At 38.9% G+C, this 13,875-nt stretch overlaps 1 protein-coding gene and 1 pseudogene across 1 annotated transcript in view; both read left to right on the top strand.

The window, feature by feature from the left end:
• Positions 1 to 249: 249 nt before the first annotated feature.
• Positions 250 to 13,875, top strand: part of LOC139466063 (uncharacterized) — a gene marked incomplete at its 3' end in the record, with an annotated part of 61,091 nt that continues 47,465 nt past the window's right edge. The window contains exons 1-6 of the mRNA XM_071248077.1: positions 250 to 270; positions 794 to 811; positions 1,768 to 1,785; positions 2,271 to 2,288; positions 2,853 to 2,870; positions 3,093 to 3,110. The remainder of the gene's footprint in view (positions 271 to 793; positions 812 to 1,767; positions 1,786 to 2,270; positions 2,289 to 2,852; positions 2,871 to 3,092; positions 3,111 to 13,875) is intronic.
• Positions 4,724 to 13,309, top strand: LOC139465979 (uro-adherence factor A-like; annotated as a pseudogene).

Below are 13,875 nucleotides of genomic sequence, written 5' to 3'. Positions count from 1 at the left end.
GATAAAAGATATAAAAAAATCAAATAACACTTAAAACCATCAATTTCATAAAACATAAATACTCCCATTCTTAGCTTGGTCTAATATACATCCTATATTATTGGAATCCAAATTTCAAACCTTCAACTAACATATGAATCAGTGCCAAATAATATATACATGAAAGGAGCTGTGTCATCTATAGTTAAATTATGGTCAGTACTATGAAGATTATCCCATTTACCACTTCAAATTTTATTACAGGACGGCGATCATATGTTTCCTCTTCACGTAAGTGTGAAAACAGAATATATGAATTCTTTGTTTCAAGACTAAAAGAAATGTCGTCCTCAATACAAGACAATATGTTGGAAAACCAGTATTCCATTTTTGATAGTGTAAAGAAAAGGGGCATTAACTGTAGAACATAACTAATAATGGTAAAGCATCGTTTGCACTTGTCACCCTTGTCATTTTCATAATATCGTATATAACAATGACAACATCTTTTCGGGTAGACATCTAGAAATTAGTCAAATATGATTTATATGTAACAATAATTGCAATCTTTTAATATCGATACATCATCAGAATGAAGATTATAATACATTTAAGCTATTTTCCATTTGTCTCTTATAGGCTAAGAATTTGTTTCATTTTAGTGGATGATGAATTTAGGAAACCAGTATCAGAAACATTCTTCCTATTTGAATACAGCCTAACATAAAACCAGGAAAGGAACTGTTTAACGTTTAGTTGAATTATGGCCAGTATCCTGAAGGTTTAACAGTTGTTTCTTAACATTGCATTACAGGTCGACGATCCAGCTCCAGTGAGTGTTAAAAGCGGGTGTATATATTTTGGTTTGAAGTGTCAAAGGATATTTGCTTAAATAAAGAACCAATATTTAGGAAACCACTAATCCATTATTGAAAGTGTAAAGTAAACAACATTAACTGCGCAATATAGCTTATAATAATGAAGGGAATGTTGCATTAAAGATGCTTTTGTCATTTCATTAAGATTGTAAAATATTGCTGGGCAAACAAGAAATATACTCTTGAAAGTTTGATTTGACCCAAAAATAACACTGGTTATCAAAACGTATTAAGGCTAAATCAGTCGCCGAATCACTACTAACTTAAGATCCAAAACATAACTACGACACCCGTGCGAAATACGTACCCATCGAATAACCATTTCTTGTTTTTCTAGTTTTACCTACCATCAAACATGGGTGTATAGTTTCTTTTGCCCGAGAGTGTATGCATAAATAAAGTTTAATGTAATATATATTCAACACTAAATTGATCTTTTGACAATGCAAACTTCTCATATCCATACATGCATAGAATATGTATTGTTGTAAGATTAATCTATTTCCCACTTGTATCGTGTTAATCACGAATGTTTTTTATTCAATTGGAGATGGAAAAGAACACAAATATCTAAAAATCCTTCATACAATTAGGTATCATTTATGGCCTGATTATTGCTCCATTAGATCATGATTAATGTTCTATTTCATTACTTTACACGACGCGATAATATGTTTCTAGCACTGAGTGTCAGAACCAAACAATAGGAGATATTATTATTGAACTTGTTGTTTCAAGAGATAAAGGATTGATTCTTTGCGAAAAACATTTAAAACGATCACTTTCAGATTCAATAATTGCTTCCATTCTTAGCTTGGTAAAATAAGCATCCTGTATTTTAGTCATCCAAACTTTAAACGTTCTACTAACATGTGAATTATTACATTTACCCCTTACAATTATATTACAGGAAGGCGATCCTCTTCACGTAAGTGTGAAAACAGAATATATAAAAAAATTGTATCAATATCAAAGAAACATCTTCATTCAGACAATATTTAAAGAGACCAGTATTCCCTTTTTTGACAGTGTAAAGGGGCATTAACTGTAGAATTAACTGTCATCATAGTGATTGCCATAATATCTCATATAACAATGACAAAACCTTTTCGTTTGGACATCAAGAAATAAGTCAAATATTATTTATAAGCTACACTCATTGCAATCTCTTCATATCGATACATCATCAGAATGAAGATTATAATAAATTTGAACTATTTTCCATTTGTTTTTAAAAGGCTAAGAATTTGTTTTAAATTAATGGACGATGAATATAGGAAACCAGTATCAGAAATATTCTCCATATTTGAATACAACCTAATATAAAACCAGGAAAGAAACAGTTTTAAGTTCAGTTGAATTATGGCCAGTATCATGAAGGTTTAACAGTTGTTTCTTAACATTGCATTACAGGTCGACGATCCAACTCCAGTGAGTGTTAAAAGAAAACATGTACATTCTTTGTTTCAATTGTAAAAGGATACCTGCCTTAACACTTTTGTTTAGAGAAACCAGTATTTGATTGTCGATGGTGAAAAGTAGACAACATAAACTGTAGAATATATATGATATTAAAGTGTGAAAGTGGAAGATCGTATTTTAAAAAGCCAGTATTCCATTTTTGATAGTGTGAAGAAATGGCCATAAACTGTAGAATGTCACTGATAATGGTCAACTGCTGCTTGCATTTGTCGCTATTTACTTTTCCATTATATTGTAAATGCAAGTTTGATAACCTTTTCCAAAGACATCGCGAAAGAGTTGAAAACTAATTTATATGTAATACTACGTACGCTTTTTTCATATGTCTACATGATCAGAATGAATAAATAAAAAGAAAATTGTACAATTTATCATTGGAAACCAATGTCTAAAGCAAACTCCTTATCTGAATACAAACAAAAATGAAACGATGAAAGAAACTGTGTCTTGTATATGTGAGTTATTGTCAGTATTAGGAAGGTTATTATAGTTGCTTTTTAACTTCCATTACAGGACGACGATCCAATTCCAGTAAGTGTGAAATGTGGATGTATAAGTTCTTTGTTTCAAGTGTAAAAGAATATCATCATTAATAAAAATATATTTAAAAAAAAAGTATTTATTAGTTGATAGTGTAAAGAAAATGGCATTAAATGCAGAATATAATTAATAATGAGGAAGGGTAAATTGCAAAATTAGGTAGTGGTCAGTATTCGGAAGGTTAAACATTTGCTTCTTAATATTACATTACAGGACGAAGATCTTCAAACCGTATGTGTGAAAACCTTTTTAAATATATCTGCAAATTTGATTTGGTAATTAACTAGTCATTTTTCAATCTTTTGTTGAAATGTACATTTTAAGCTTTCTAGCCAGAAGTGTTATTTTCACAAAGCATTTGAATGAAGTGTTACTGTTTGCTATTTGTACTATTTAAAACGGTTTGCTTGCATTTCTGATTCAGATAACTACTCATGCGTAAACAATAAAATATACACCATCTCAGGCACAGAGATTTAAACCTTGCTGATTTATACAGAATATATAATTGGATTTATACAATAATATTTAATTAGGATATGTATAATTTCACCTGGCATTAGATACACGGCGGAGGCATGTATCTGTGAAGAATACATCTCCAATTTGATGATAATGATGTGAAGAACTTTGATTTAATATTAACTAAATAAGACAATGTGAAACATATAAGCAGATATTATTTTAAGCAAGGACTATCTGACAGTAGCACAAGAACATGGTGTCGGGTATTGTAGTGAGGGCGCCTGTCAATGTCGTGTGGCTTCGTGAGTTGGGGAAGGTATCCGAAGTGGTCCAAAGAGGTAGAAGAGGTTTCAGACTGCTTTAAACATCCAATTCCGCTTTCAGGTCCTGGAAGGCGCTTGCAAAATGTTTTGTATCTTAATCCCAGTTTATAATTTGCAGTGGAACCATTGAACAGTTTCGTGAACTTGCCAAGATAGAGATTATCTACAACATTTATGTTAATAATATTATTGTTTTTACAACGACAAACATGAATATCAAGTTATGCTTATTGACAATACATCATTATTTTAACAATCACAGATTCGAGAAGTAAGTAGCATTGTAATCTTGGTACCGGTTATGTACGGATTTGCATGTCGTACTCATTTCTTATCTATATTAAGATGCAATAACATTCTGAAGAAACACTACATTTTCTTATATCTCTTTTGCGCCTCAACACATGCGCACCCTTACTCCCCATGCTCTTTTCTATTTCCTTTTCAATTACCGTATTCAACGTACAAGGCGCCCAAGTTGCAATACAGAATTGAAAACTAAGTGTTGTCTCAACACATGACAGTTGAATTTTGTTATTAAAACATGATTTTGGCTTTTATTGAGACGGGTCGCTCATACGTCGAATACTGTATGGCAGAACGATCAACTGCAGAAGTACAGAGCGTTTTCCGTTAATACCAAGTTCACATTGTTGTTAATGGGTATATTGTCTTGTGGTGGAAGGTTGATGCAAAATTGATACTTGTTTGTATGCATGATTCTTAGCATGTGGTCACTACATAGGTTTTCCTTTGTATTGTTTTATATCGATTGTCTTTGGTCATTTCAGCCTGGTTAAACCACTGTGTCCTTTTGACTCTTATCTGGGATTTATGAAATGTTTTAACATCATTTTTCTTCCTCTTTCTTTCATTCGAGATAATTCGAAATAATACGACTGTCCAATTACCACCTCAGTGTTTGTTCTCAACATATGAATCAGTTCATATTCGAAATTTAAAAATCCGGCTTTGGCGGTTTGGTGTAATCTTAAAATAAATATGATATATTTACTGTACTGGCAACTCATAACATCCGGTTATCATGTACCAATGATGATTGAAGTAAGCAGAAAATTAACAAACATCATCATCAGGGGTAAGCCACTTTCTAATTTGTAAAGTGAACAAAGTATGATTATTATTTTATATTAACACATCTGAAAAGTTACATAATGATGTGTAAAGATGTTTCTCATATCTTAAATTATGAATATAGTGTTAAGCCAAATATCATACCTTGTCTTTTGTGACATGATCGTATTGTTTTTTGTGTCATATTCTGATCCTTTGTGCACACAAATGATATTAGAATCAATCGTCTCTACAAATAGATCGTCTATGTCTTCTAATAATCACCATTTATCGAATAGGAAAAGGTGGTAAACGGAGCGCGAATGGTAAAAGTAGAAAAAGAAGACGAAAACGAAAAGGAAGCAAACAAAGCGGTAGGAAAAAAGCGCGAAGTGGAGGAAAGAGACGTAAAATAAAGAGAGATCGACGTCGAAGTGGTAGCCGTAAACGGATTCGTAGTAAACGTCGCTCCCGAGGTAGTGGGGGCAAACGGAGAAGAAAGGATAGAGGTGGAAAAGGAAAAAGGAAAGGGAAAGGAAGCAAACGAAGTGGGGGCAAACGGAGAAGAAAGAGGAGAGGTGGAAAAAGAAAAGGACGCAAACGAAGTGGGGGCAAACGGAGAAGAAAGAGGAGAGGTGGAAAAAGAAAAGGACGCAAACGAAGTGGGGGCAAACGGAGAAGAAAGAGGAGAGGTGGAAAAAGAAAAGGACGCAAACGAAGAGGAGGAAAGAGACGTAAAGGAAAGAAAGATCGACGCCGAGGTGGTCGCCGCCGAGGTAGTGGGAAGAGAAGGAGAAAGGGAAAACGACGAAGAAAAGTAGGGAGACGATCTGGTAAGATCAACAAAATGATACCCTAAATGTATAAAAGCTACTTTACGTTCAAGCAATTTCAGTAAGGGTGGACCGTTAGAGTATTTCCTAAGCGTTTCAGCCAAAAATCGTATACATTGAGATTGTTTAGTTTAAAATAGATCTCGTTGAAATTAAGCTGTCAGGTCTGATTTAAAAGACATTCTACTCTTTTAATTTTTGCTTTTAAAAATTGGCAAGGAGCAAGAATCTAATTTCGAAGATATATATATATATATATATATATATATATATATATATATATATATATATATATATATATATATATATATATATATATATATATATATCCTGAAAATTATAGTAATAGTAATCGTAATTGAAGGCTGATTTAAATCTAATGTTCTTCTCTCATAGTAAGTATTACTGATAATTTGTGTTCCCTTCTGTTACTAAGTAGGCACGGGTTTTACCAAAATGGCAAACGTCAAAGACATGCATTACTTCTGGTGTTCCTCCCACGTCAAACTAACACATCACATAAATGATATAACTGAAATACTTAACTACAACGCGACGTTTAACAAACTCACTCCCTCACCCAAACTGTTGACAATTTTGTCATTTCATGAAATTGCACACACTGTTTTACCTTGGAATTAAGAGTATATTCAATGAAATAATCTACCTATATGTTCAAAATATCAAACATTGGTGATGTTATGATGCTACGACTAGTTAATATTCTGTATAGTTCGAGGTACCTTGCTCACTTATACAATACGAACATACAAAATAACTGATTACCAAGAAGCAAATTCATACTCAATATGTTTCTGATTATACAATCCTTTTAAATAGGTCGCAGATGTGCTAAAACTACAGTCAAGTGTGTCAGCAAAAAAAATGGGAGAAGAAAATGCTCTCTTTCTGGGAAAGTGATCCGCTCGTTCATTAGACGAAATGGAAGAAGAAGGGTCACCCTCAGGATTGCCAATAAAATACCCGGGAGAAAATGCAAAAGAGGAAAGACATTCAAACATTGGATCAGACGGAAGAGAGTTTTGGTTCTTGTGCGGAAAGGGTGTGGAGCCGTGTTTAAACTGTGCAAGAGATGTGAGCTCATTGATTTTTGCGGGTTTTCCGGGTACCTCATGTTTATTTCTTCTATATATATATATTCAGGTGTTTGGATCAGTTTTAATTTTTTTTGTGTCTTGTTGAAATAACATCGTTCACCTGAGGATGAGTTCAAATAACAATTACGCCATTAACATATTGTATATGTGTCATATGATTGTTATGAACAGCGTAAGTTTTGTGTGTATTTGTCATTCAAAGTATATTTTGACCCTGCTTATATATGATTTTTTTTAAAAATCAAGAACAATTAGAGAATAATGATTCTATTTTTTCTTTTTCAAATCCTATTACATTTAATTTGTTAATATAATATTATTCTTCTCATAACTGTATCAATGTACCAATGTGGTGTTTGATTTAAGATATGTATGTTAATATTTTAAATGGTTTTACGACATAATTCGAATTTGCTAAATATGATGTAAATTTCAAATGAATCTTTGTAATAGTATGTTTTTTTTATAACAAATCAAAACTGACGAACGACACTACATTGTTACATTTGATATATCTTTTTACAGTATTTGGGTAAATTCATTAAAAAAGCACAGCTGGTTTTCTTTCTTTTCTTCAAAGTTGCAGCTATTCATTTTTCATTAATGATATATTAATGTTAATAATTGTACAGAACAACGAGAGACTGTGGTGTAGCCTAGTGGTGAAAGCGTTCACTCGCTACGCCGTGATATTGTCGCAATATTGCCAAAAGCGTCATTCAGCCAAGCTCACTCTCTCATTCACTCACTCATAACTAGGTAACATTCGCGTAAGCGTAAAGGTAATTGAAAAAAGGACAGCCATCTATTGAAATCTACAAGTAAATGATCCTAAAGGATGCATATTTTTGGGTACACCGCGCAACTCAAAGTATCACGCGTGTATCGGGGGTTTTAGCGACAAAAAGTTGCAGTGAATCCATTGTCAAAACTAATCAGTGGCTAAACGTCAAATCATCAAAGCAACGCGGCGTTATATATCAGACAAAACACGGTTATATTTATATTTTACGACGTTAATTGCCTTACATAAGTCCGAACGTTCCTTATGACGTCACTGCGTTGTTACCTCATTTCATCAGTGAGTGAATGTTTAAACGTGCACAGTTTTTCATCTATTTGTTCCAGATCAAGCACATGATACTGTCTTATAGATGTTCGTTTCACCCGTGTGTGGTTAAACAATTTCAAAATGTTAAATTCTACAGATCTCTCTAAAGTGAGAATTTTGGCGGCGTAGTCAGAAAGGGTACCTAGCGCATTAGAAGCACACTAACCAGCTTCCCGTATCAGAGTTAAGATTAGATGATCGAGATTTTAAAAAACAAAACAAAACTGTCTGAGAACAGTTAAACGCACACATACCAGCGAGCATTCGGAAGAATTGACTTTACCCACATTACCCGTCTCTTCTATTAACATTATGTCAATCTAAAATTTATTCACTAATAATCTTGATTTTAACAGTGTTTTAATGAAAATAGATACTTTTAAACAATTAAAACGGTATGGCACGGTCATAAGGTGCTTCATGTAGAGAATATTGCCAAACATGAATATCGTTTGCTTTTTGCCTAATTAATGTATGCCTTGTTTGTAATTAAACCATACCTTCTACCATGGTCTAGTCTTTTTTGTGGCTCAACATACAGCGTGTCTTTTGAAGCAGATACTGTCCCCACTGAAGTAAGTATTAACAAACTTATGATATGTAAGAGATAAAACAACTGAGTTATTAAGACAGCTTAAATCAAGACATGTGCGTAATCTGCTTTGTAACACAAAAACTGTCGAGCAACTTTTCATCATATGTAACCATGTCATGTTTAAAAACAAAAGTTGCCTCTGGTTGGTTGTTAAATGAAAGCTTACTTTGATGCAAATCATTTATGAATATTTGAGTAATTTGAGGAAATATTAAAATCGTGCAATGAGTTATGCAAATATATCCTATTGATATATATCAGTGTTTGACAATGTATGTTTCTGCAATAGAAAAATGCGCATCTGTCACCAAGACATGCGAGAGCCAGATTGTTCCACATGAAAAGAAACTTCACGAACCAGTAACACACTGCACTGTTACATTTCAGCTAAATCTCGGCAAAATAACCGAAACTGTTTCATTGGTAAGATGATATGCAAGAAAGTAAAGTCTAAGAGAAGATCATCTCGACGAGGTGGAAAGAGAAGGAAGAAGAGAAGGAACAGGAGACGTCGCAAGGGTGGCCGAAAGTCTAAGAGAGGAGGGAAAAGGCGAAACCGAAAGTCTAAGCGAGGTGGAAGGAGAAGCAAGAGGAGAAGGAACAGGAGACGTCGCAAGCGTGGACGAAAGTCTAAGAGAGGAGGGAAAAGGCGAAACCGAAAATCTAAGCGAGGTGGAAAGCGCAGCAGGAGGAGAAGAAACAGGAGACGGCGTAAGGGTGGCCGAAAGTCTAAGAGAGGAGGGAAAAGGCGAAACCGAAAATCTAAACGAGGTGGAAAGCGCAGCAGGAGGAGAAGAAACAGGAGACGTCGTAAGGGTGGCCGAAAGTCTAAGAGAGGAGGGAAAAGGCGAAATCGAAAATCTAAACGAGGTGGAAAGAGGAGCAAGAGGAGAAGAAACAGGAGACGTCGTAAGCGTGGACGAAAGTCTAAGAGAGGAGGGAAAAGGCGAAACCGAAAATCTAAGCGAGGTGGAAAGAGAAGAAGGAGGAGAAGAAACAGGAGACGTCGCAAGGGTGGCCGAAAGTCTAAGAGAGGAGGGAAAAGGCGAAACCGAAAATCTAAACGAGGTGGAAAGAGAAGCAGGAGGAGAAGAAACAGGAGACGTCGTAAGGGTGGCCGAAAGTCTAAGAGAGGAGGGAAGAGGCGAAACCGAAAATCTAAGCGAGGTGGAAAGCGCAGCAGGAGGAGAAGAAATAGGAGACGGCGCAAGGGTGGACGAAAGTCTAAGAGAGCAGGGAAAAGGCGAAACCGAAAATCTAAGCGAGGTGGAAAGCCCAGAAGGAGGAGAAGAAACAGGAGACGGCGTAAGGGTGGCCGAAAGTCTAAGAGAGGAGGGAAAAGGCGAAACCGAAAATCTAAACGAGGTGGAAAGCGAAGCAGGAGGAGAAGAAACAGGAGACGTCGTAAGGGTGGCCGAAAGTCTAAGAGAGGAGGGAAAAGGCGAAACCGAAAATCTAAACGAGATGGAAAGAGAAGCAGGAGGAGAAGAAACAGGAGACGTCGTAAGGATGGCCGAAAGTCTAAGAGAGGAGGGAAAAGGCGAAACCGAAAATCTAAGCGAGGTGGAAAGCGAAGCAGGAGGAGAAGAAACAGGAGACGTCGTAAGGGTGGCCGAAAGTCTAAGAAAGGAGGGAAAAGGCGAAACCGAAAATCTAAACGAGGTGGAAAGAGAAGCAGGAGGAGAAGAAACAGGAGACGTCGTAAGGGTGGCCGAAAGTCTAAGAGAGGAGGGAAGAGGCGAAACCGAAAATCTAAGCGAGGTGGAAAGCGCAGCAGGAGGAGAAGAAACAGGAGACGGCGCAAGGGTGGACGAAAGTCTAAGAGAGGAGGGAAAAGGCGAAACCGAAAATCTAAGCGAGGTGGAAAGCCCAGAAGGAGGAGAAGAAACAGGAGACGGCGTAAGGGTGGCCGAAAGTCTAAGAGAGGAGGGAAAAGGCGAAACCGAAAATCTAAACGAGGTGGAAAGAGGAGCAAGAGGAGAAGAAACAGGAGACGTCGCAAGGGTGGCCGAAAGTCTAAGAGAGGAGGGAAAAGGCGAAATCGAAAATCTAAACGAGGTGGAAGGAGAAGCAAGAGAAGAAGGAATAGGAGACGTCGTAAGGGTGGCCGAAAGTCTAAGAGAGGAGGGAAAAGGCGAAACCGAAAATCTAAGCGAGGTGGAAAGCGCAGAAGGAGGAGAAGAAACAGGAGACGTCGCAAGGGTGGCCGAAAGTCTAAGAGAGGAGGGAAAAGGCGAAACCGAAAATCTAAGCGAGGTGGAAAGCGCAGCAGGAGGAGAAGAAACAGGAGACGTCGTAAGGGTGGCCGAAAGTCTAAGAGAGGAGGGAAAAGGCGAAACCGAAAATCTAAGCGAGGTGGAAGGAGAAGCAAGAGGAGAAGCAATAGGAGACGTCGCAAGGGTGGCCGAAAGTCTAAGAGAGGAGGGAAAAGGCGAAACCGAAAATCTAAGCGAGGTGGAAAGCGAAGAAGGAGGAGAAGAAACAGGAGACGGCGTAAGGGTGGCCGAAAGTCTAAGAGAGGAGGGAAAAGGCGAAACCGAAAATCTAAGCGAGGTGGAAAGCGAAGCAAGAGGAGAAGGAACAGGAGACGTCGCAAGGGTGGCCGAAAGTCTAAGAGAGGAGGGAAAAGGCGAAACCGAAAATCTAAACGAGGTGGAAAGCGCAGCAGGAGGAGAAGGAACAGGAGACGTCGTAAGGGTGGCCGAAAGTCTAAAAGAGGAGTGAAAAGGCGAAAACGAAAATCTAAGCGAGGTGGAAAGCGCAGCAGGAGGAGAAGAAACAGGAGACGTCGTAAGGGTGGCCGAAAGTCTAAGAGAGGAGGGAAAAGGCGAAATCGAAAATCTAAACGAGGTGGAAAGCGCAGAAGGAGGAGAAGAAACAGGAGACGTCGTAAGGGTGGCCGAAAGTCTAAGAGAGGAGGGAAAAAGCGAAACCGAAAGTCTAAGCGAGGTGGAAAGCGCAGCAGGAGGAGAAGAAACAGGAGACGTCGCAAGGGTGGCCGAAAGTCTAAGAGAGGAGGGAAAAGGCGAAACCGAAAATCTAAACGAGGTGGAAAGCGCAGCAGGAGGAGAAGAAACAGGAGACGTCGCAAGGGTGGCCGAAGGTCTGAGAGAGGAGGGAAAAGGCGAAACCGAAAATCTAAGCGAGGTGGAAAGCGCAGCAGGAGGAGAAGAAACAGGAGACGTCGTAAGGGTGGCCGAAAGTCTAAGAGAGGAGGGAAAAGGCGAAACCGAAAATCTAAGCGAGGTGGAAAGAGAAGAAGGAGGAGAAGAAACAGGAGACGTCGTAAGGGTGGCCGAAAGTCTAAGAGAGGAGGGAAAAGGCGAAACCGAAAATCTAAGCGAGGTGGAAAGCGCAGCAGGAGGAGAAGAAACAGGAGACGTCGTAAGGGTGGCCGAAAGTCTAAGAGAGGAGGGAAAAGGCGAAATCGAAAATCTAAACGAGGTGGAAAGCGCAGCAGGAGGAGAAGAAACAGGAGACGGCGCAAGGGTGGCCGAAAGTCTAAGAGAGGAGGGAAAAGGCGAAACCGAAAATCTAAGCGAGGTGGAAAGCGCAGCAGGAGGAGAAGAAACAGGAGACGTCGTAAGGGTGGCCGAAAGTCTAAGAGAGGAGGGAAAAGGCGAAATCGAAAATCTAAACGAGGTGGAAAGCGCAGCAGGAGGAGAAGAAACAGGAGACGTCGTAAGGGTGGCCGAAAGTCTAAGAGAGGAGGGAAAAGGCGAAACCGAAAATCTAAACGAGGTGGAAAGCGCAGCAGGAGGAGAAGAAATAGGAGACGGCGCAAGGGTGGCCGAAAGTCTAAGAGAGGAGGGAAAAGGCGAAACCGAAAATCTAAACGAGGTGGAAAGCGCAGCAGGAGGAGAAGAAACAGGAGACGTCGTAAGGGTGGCCGAAAGTCTAAGAGAGGAGGGAAAAGGCGAAACCGAAAATCTAAGCGAGGTGGAAAGCGCAGCAGGAGGAGAAGAAACAGGAGACGTCGCAAGGGTGGCCGAAAGTCTAAGAGAGGAGGGAAAAGGCGAAATCGAAAATCTAAACGAGGTGGAAAGCGCAGCAGGAGGAGAAGAAACAGGAGACGTCGTAAGGGTGGCCGAAAGTCTAAGAGAGGAGGGAAAAGGCGAAACCGAAAATCTAAACGAGGTGGAAAGCGCAGCAGGAGGAGAAGAAACAGGAGACGTCGTAAGGGTGGCCGAAAGTCTAAGAGAGGAGGGAAAAGGCGAAACCGAAAATCTAAGCGAGGTGGAAAGAGAAGAAGGAGGAGAAGAAACAGGAGACGTCGTAAGGGTGGCCGAAAGTCTAAGAGAGGAGGGAAAAGGCGAAATCGAAAATCTAAGCGAGGTGGAAAGCGAAGCAAGAGGAGAAGGAACAGGAGACGTCGTAAGGGTGGCCGAAAGTCTAAGAGAGGAGGGAAAAGGCGAAACCGAAAATCTAAGCGAGGTGGAAAGCGCAGCAGGAGGAGAAGGAACAGGAGACGTCGTAAGGGTGGCCGAAAGTCTAAGAGAGGAGGGAAAAGGCGAAACCGAAAATCTAAACGAGGTGGAAAGAGAAGCAAGAGGAGAAAGAACAGGAGACGTCGTAAGGGTGGCCGAAAGTCTAAGAGAGGAGGGAAAAGGCGAAACCGAAAATCTAAACGAGGTGGAAAGCGAAGCAGGAGGAGAAGAAACAGGAGACGTCGTAAGGTTGGCCGAAAGTCTAAGAGAGGAGGGAAAAGGCGAAACCGAAAATCTAAACGAGGTGGAAAGAGAAGCAAGAGGAAAAGGAACAGGAGACGTCGCAAGGGTGGCCGAAAGTCTAAGAGAGGAGGGAAAAGGCGAAACCGAAAATCTAAGCGAGGTCGAAAGAGAAGCAAGAGGAGAAGGAACAGGAGACGGCGCAAGCGTGGACGAAAGTCTAGAAAACGATTTTATATTGTGAAATGCAAATTTGAATCAATGCCAATCATGGGAATAATAGAGGGCTACGCAACCAAGGCGCGTGTCAAACTTATAGACGAACTCTCCAATGACAAATGCAAAGGAGATTTGTCCATAATCAAAGTTAGAGGCGAGGCCGTGTATGTAAATGCTGGCAGTGGATGCAAAGCTACCGTTCGAGTGTGCAGTAAGTTTTGTAAAATAGATATCATGCATGCGGAATGTAAACACCTTCTTGAGGGGACCAGTGCAACCAGTTTTTGGTGTAGATGCATGTATACCTGGATGCATGTATAAAGTCCTAATAAATCTAATTGCAGTGCTATCCTTGAGAATCATTATAGATACAGTGCGTTACAAACTAGTTTTCAATATGCACATTATACACAATTTAATTATCATATAACTTGCTATTTCTATTGAATAGATGGACGATTAGTACATTAGTACAAACAACAATAGGAACAATAATTAGATAGGCCAAAGAAATAATTGTTCTTGGTTATAGAATTCACTACAGATATATAAATACTATTTATTGATGTACTTTTTAAAAATGTTTAATTT

This window comes from Haliotis cracherodii, unplaced genomic scaffold (assembly GCF_022045235.1).
Source record: "Haliotis cracherodii isolate W230 unplaced genomic scaffold, xgHalCrac1.p SCAF_18, whole genome shotgun sequence".
Classification (NCBI taxonomy): domain Eukaryota; kingdom Metazoa; phylum Mollusca; class Gastropoda; order Lepetellida; family Haliotidae; genus Haliotis; species Haliotis cracherodii.
This window is presented reverse-complemented; position numbering and strand designations above follow the sequence as displayed.